The sequence below is a fragment of the Physeter macrocephalus genome, unplaced genomic scaffold (genome assembly GCF_002837175.3).
Source record: "Physeter macrocephalus isolate SW-GA unplaced genomic scaffold, ASM283717v5 random_829, whole genome shotgun sequence".
Taxonomy (NCBI): Eukaryota; Metazoa; Chordata; class Mammalia; order Artiodactyla; family Physeteridae; genus Physeter; species Physeter macrocephalus.
Genome location: NW_021146115.1, coordinates 704 through 6584, shown reverse-complemented (window position 1 = coordinate 6584; position 5881 = coordinate 704). Strand labels below are relative to the sequence as shown.

Below are 5881 nucleotides of genomic sequence, written 5' to 3'. Positions count from 1 at the left end.
GGGAGACGCAAGAGGGAAGAGATATGGGAACATATGTATATGTATAACTGATTCACTTTGTTGTAAAGCAGAAACTAACACACCATTGTAAAACAGTTATACTCCAATAAAGATGTTAAAAAAATAATGTATATTATAATTGTATATAATATTATAATAATATTAATGATTAAATGTGGATGAGATTTATCTGAATTAAAACAGTGGCATGGGGGTGGAAGGGAAGAACGTTTCTGAATTAGAATTGCAGGATCTGGTGGCAAGACATGGGGTGAGGAGTGGAAGGGGAGGATTCTGGGTGGATGACTTGGTTTCCAGGTTGGCGAGCAGGAGGAAGGTGGTGTCATTAATGAGGCTCGGTGAGAAGGGGGTTGTGGAAGAGCGCTATGCTTGGGCCATATTAACTCGAGGGGCCCATGGGCTTTAGCCTTGGCCCTGAAGAGCACCTCCCATGGGAAATATATAAAGCTTGTTCTTCTGGTTTTGATAGCAAAACTAACAGGTTTACAAACTTCTCACATGCTAATTAAGAACCTAATTAAAACCCATCAGTTCTAAAAGGCATATGGTTTACTTAAGGTTGATCCAAGATTGATGTTTGCTAAAAACAATGTTTTAATAACTCATAAAATGAATTGGCTCTAATAATACTAGCATGGTGTTCTAATTTACTGGTTATATTTCACATGTGTTTTTTTCCATTTGGAAGAAATTAAATGAGATAGCCTAGATAAAAATGCCTAATGCCTCACGATCATTTAAAATTAGTTTCCTTGTCCTTGGACTCCACAGCAACTCTGTGCGGTAGGTAAGGTCTTTATCCCCCTTTTACTGTTGAGGAAACAGGCATAATTAAGAGAAGTTAAGGGACAAACACAAGAAGCTTCTGCAAGGAAGTAGAAAAGTCAGAACTCATACATAGCTCCCCCACTATTACTGTAAAATAAATTATCCCCAAACTTAGCAGCTTAAAATAGTAAATATTTATCTCACACAATTGCTGACAGTCTGGAACCTGGGAGTGGCTTAGCTGGTGGTCTGGCTCAGGGTCTCTCATGAGGTTGCTCTCAAGCTGTTGGCTGGGACCTCAAGGTCTGAAAGCTTGACGGGGGCTGGAGGTTCCATTTCCAAGCTCACTCATGTGGCTTCTGGCAGGAGGCCTCAATTCTTCTCTATAGGGTTGCTCATGACATAGCTTTACCCAGATTGAGGGATCTGAGAGAGAGAGAGAGAGAGAGGAGAAGGAGAAGAAGAGGAAAAGTGAGAAAAAGCAACTAAGATGGAATTCTTTATAACCTAATCTCAGAAGTGACATTCCATCAATTCTGGCATATTCTACTCCTTAGAAGTGAGTCACTAGGTCAGTCTACACTCTAGGGGAGGGGACTTCACAAGGGTGTGAAAGCCACGAGGAAGGGATCATTGGGGACCATGTTAGAAGCTGCCTACCAAGGGCACCTTTTCCACTGGATACAGTATCTTGTCGTTTTCATCTTTGCAGCTACTCCCCCCATCCCTCCCCCAATACGTTATGAACTTCATGAAGTTGCAATGTGACCAGTTTGGAGTGATGCATATTTTCTGTAGACAACAGCATTGAACTACTTAGCAAATCAGGAAGTGGAAAATGGTTATAAAGGGATCCAATTACTTTCATTGCCAAGCCAGTGTAAAATGTGACATGTGAAAATTGGTGAAAAATTAATTAGACAATTAAACTTATTTCTACTTAAATACATTTAGGTGTTAATTGGTGGTCTGACTTGAGGTTTATTTTAAGGTGGATTTGTTATCTTGACTCTGTCCTTTAAGAAATGATCTCTGTTTAAATGCCAGGAAGCTTCCTGGTCTTGCTGAGAAACAATGTCTAGTTCATTGTCACGGTTCTTCTCCAGATGGGACTGATCAGGGTCAGAATGGCCCAGAAGGCAAAAAGGCATTTGCTTTGGAAACCCCATCAGGAGGAAAATCTTTCCACTGCCTGAGGGGCTTTTCTGGGAAGGCCGAATGGCAGTGGGAAAGGCATTGGATTATAAGTGGAAAATACAGGGACTCCTTACATCTCTCTGCTGTGACTTTGGGCAAGACTTTGCCTGGGTTTCGTTTTCTATATCTGTAAAATGAGGTGGTGAGAATAGATAATGTCTGAAGTCACTTCACCCATAAAAGTCCATGATTGTCAAGTACAGTGGTCTCGCTGTGGGAGGGACCCCCTGCAAGGGTTTTCTTTAAAAAATTATTCTTAGTGTGATCTCTTTGCTAGAATTTGTTTCATAGAGTATCCATCTGTTCTGGTTAAACATAGTAGGTTGAAAGCATGTTTACATGCATGCCGTTTTAAAATCCCATCGAAGTGATAAGGACGAAGGGCAAGGGCAAAGGGGACACCAGTGGACAGGAGAGGGAAGGAAGGAGCAGATATTGCAGAGCCTGCAGGGGGAGATGCTCACGAGAATACAAAAAGCTTGCCCTGCAGAATCCCAGAAAGGCCAGGAATTCCACGGAATCACTGAAGGTGGAGTGAGGGGAATTAAGTGAAAGCCTGGATGACTGATTGGTGACTTTGCCTTGCCCTGACACTTCCACCCTCCTTCACCACCTCCAGGCAGGAGACCGGAAGATTCTTCTCTGGAAAGACTAAGCAATCCCAGAGGAAGGAGCTCCCCAATGAAAAAGTCAATGTGCCTCCTGGTCACCTAACAGTGACTGCCACCATTGACAAGCCCAGTCACACTGGCAGCTGCCCATCAGCTTTTAGTGTCTCCTTCTCAATGTGACCGCTCAGCCAAAGATCACCAGACATGTGAGGAAAGCCTCCCGACAGGAGAGAGAGACCAAAAAAGGTGGACAAAAGAAACTGAAAAGAAAAAGAGACAATGCAAGGAACAAAAGAAAAGTACAATAATTTTCCCCCGATAGACGAGAAGACACTCATCCCAATTTCTGCTCAAATGTCACTTCATCAGAGAGACTTCCTCTGGCCACTCTGTCCAAAACAGTATCTCCCATTACTCTCCACCTCGTCATTCTGCCTAATTTCAGAAAGAAAGAACAGAAATAAGTAATATGAAAAAATCTCCCCAGAGCCAAAAGACATACATTTCCAGTTTGGCAGGGTCTGCTAGGTGCCAAACACAATGGGCAGAAGACTCCACTAGAGCACATCTCGGTGAAATTTCAGAACCTCAGAGGTAAGGAAAAGATCCTAAAAGCTTCCCGAGAGACCCAAAAAAGTGGGCTTTTACAAAGGATCAGCAATGAGAATGGCCTCAAACGGCTCAATAAAAACATCAGAAGCTAGAAGAAAATAGAGCAACGTATCAAAATCCTGAGGAAAAGTGATTCCAGCCTATACTTCTGTACTGAGTTCAATGATCAATTAAGTGTCGAGGGGAAGTAAAGACATTTTAGACATGCAGGCTTATCTTTCTTGGAATAAACCAAGAAAGAGGGTGACATACGGTTCGGGGGGTCCATATCAGGACAGTGGCAAAGGAAGCTTCCGGGATGATGGGAAATGGAAGCAACCAGTCCAAAGGAAAGGAGAAAAACCGAAAGTTCCAGGAGGGAGGTCTGCGAGAAAAAAGAGAAGGGGGAGGTGACCTGATTGCTTGGTGTCTGGAAATGTTAAAAGGCTGGTAGAAGGTGTAAGAAAAGTCATTGTTAGATATCCAGAATACTAAGCAAAAGAGAAAGAAAAAAAAAGAGCTAATTACTAATTACAGGGTAAACAAAAATTTGTCCAAGAAAAGAAGCATATCTTGGTACGCTATTTCAAGTGAATAAATATCATAATAAAGCAAACATTAAGTGTTAACTTAAGCAAGAGTTATAACTACATTGAACAGAAGAGGGGAACAGGTCATGCTTTAGAAGACCTCACTCATCACGCTGGTCAAGGGATGACGGAGAAACACACAAATCGAGACATAGCCTCTATGCTTGTTCTTTTTTTTTTTTGTTTAATTTATTTATTTTTGGCTGCATTGGGTCTTCGTTGCTGCACACGGGCTTTCTCTAGTTGCGGCGAGTGGGGGCTACTCTTCGTTGCGGTGCGTGGGCTTCTCATTGCGGTGGCTTCTCTTGTTGCGGAGCACGGGCTCTAGGCACGCGGGCTTCAGTAGTTGTGGCTCACGGGCTCAGTAGTTGTGGCGCGCGGGCTTAGTTGCTCCGCAGCATGTGGGATCTTCCCGGACCAGGGCTCGAACCCGTGTCCCTTACATTGGCAGGTGGATTCTTAACCACTGCGCCACCAGGGAAGCCTTATGCTTGTTCTTTAGACATATGAAGGCCAATACCAGAAAGAAATGTGCAGAAGAGTGATGGTGGTTGCTTCTGGGACTAAAAGGGGCTGTTTTTTGTTAAAAGTGTATTTAGTACAATTGGACTTCTTAAACTAGGAGCAATCATGATATTGAGAAAAACAAAGATGAAGTTTAAAGACTGTATCCCATGTATAGACAGTTCAGATTTACCCCTTCATCAACAGCCAGTGTGAACAGAAGAAAATCATGGCCAGAGGTAAGACCTGGCTCAGCTTACACTGCTCCCTGAGTGTGATTTGAGGAGGCCTGGAAAGGTTGTCCTGCTTGCAAATCCCTATTGGTGATGGATGTCCCACAGTTCTGTAGTGACCGTGGGGAGAGAGAGTAATGGGCTGGAGTGAAAGGATTATGGGTTCAAGTTTAGTTTCTACCGCATATTAGCCAAGCAGTGTTAGGAAAATAACAAATCTCACACATTCCCTGAGCACCCACCAGGACTTTTGTTAGATATCGGGGATACATATCTCCATCCTCGAGGAGTTTAAGGATGGGGATGAGTTAGTTTCCTCACGGGTAAGATGGGAATTCATCTGCTGTGTGTATGAGCCCGGCCTTGAGCCTGGCCGCTGGACAGAAACAGCAGTGTTGGGGGCCGTGACCCGCAGAACACACAGAAGACTGTGGGATAAAGAGAGGCCGGGAACGTAGCATCATGGGACAAAGACCCCAAATCAAAGCACTTGTGCTTGGGGAGGGGGAGGGGGCGGAACAGTGATGCCTGTTCCATCCAACCCTGGCTGAGCTGTACCATTATATTTCCTTCTTTAGAGTTTCCTTCTTAGGACTATCTTCAGAGAGCTAGGATTTTAGGATTTTAGAGGTGAGAGCCCTACAAAATATCTAGGCCACTTATTCCTGCACTTTGGCAATTCATAAATCGTTTCACTGCAGTCCTGTGAATCCGTGGGTAGGGACCAACGCCGAGTGGAGGCCTGCTTCAGGCAACCTTTTACTCACCCACTCCTTCATGTTGCAGGTGAGGAGATCAAGCGTCGAGCACAAGTCAGCTGTGGAGATGACAGCAGAGCTGGACCGAGAGCCGGCCTCCGGGCTTTGGTTGCATCACACGTGTACCCTCAGGTGAGCAGTCAAGAGTGGGGTCACGGACTAGCTCTCGCCGCCGTGGAAGGAGAGAGGAAAACTTGAGGAGAATGACTTCCCATTGAGGCTAGAGCCCTCTCTCACACACCTTCCCAACACCCCCAAACTGCCTGCAAGATAACTCTGCACCCCCTGATTGGGTCTCCGCCTTGGACCTCCTCCTCAGCCTCTCCTCTCTAAGACCCTCTGTGGGAGTCTTCATTCTCCGACCCTTGTAGCACTGGAGGCATTTAACATTGTTGGCCGTTCTCCCCCCTTGAGCCCCCTGGTATTTGGCACCAGTGTCTGTTGGCCTTTCTCCTTCACTCATTCCTCTTCTGCCTGGCAAATGTAGGTTTTCCTTAGAGTTTATTCTTCATCCTCCAGTGATCTCACTCATTACTACTTACATACATTCCCCAGCTTTTATCCCAGTGTCGTTCTCTCCTCCGAGCTCCAGACTCATGTTGTTAATG

The 5881-nt window shown here is 44.7% G+C and overlaps 1 long non-coding RNA gene across 1 annotated transcript in view; it reads left to right on the top strand.

Moving 5' to 3' along the window:
* LOC129391916 (uncharacterized) overlaps window positions 1–5395 on the top strand; it is a 25094-nt gene extending 19699 nt beyond the window's left edge. The window contains exon 3 of the long non-coding RNA XR_008616792.1: window positions 5302–5395. This is a non-coding gene — a long non-coding RNA (uncharacterized lncRNA). The remainder of the gene's footprint in view (window positions 1–5301) is intronic.
* The last annotated feature ends 486 nt before the right edge of the window (window positions 5396–5881 follow it).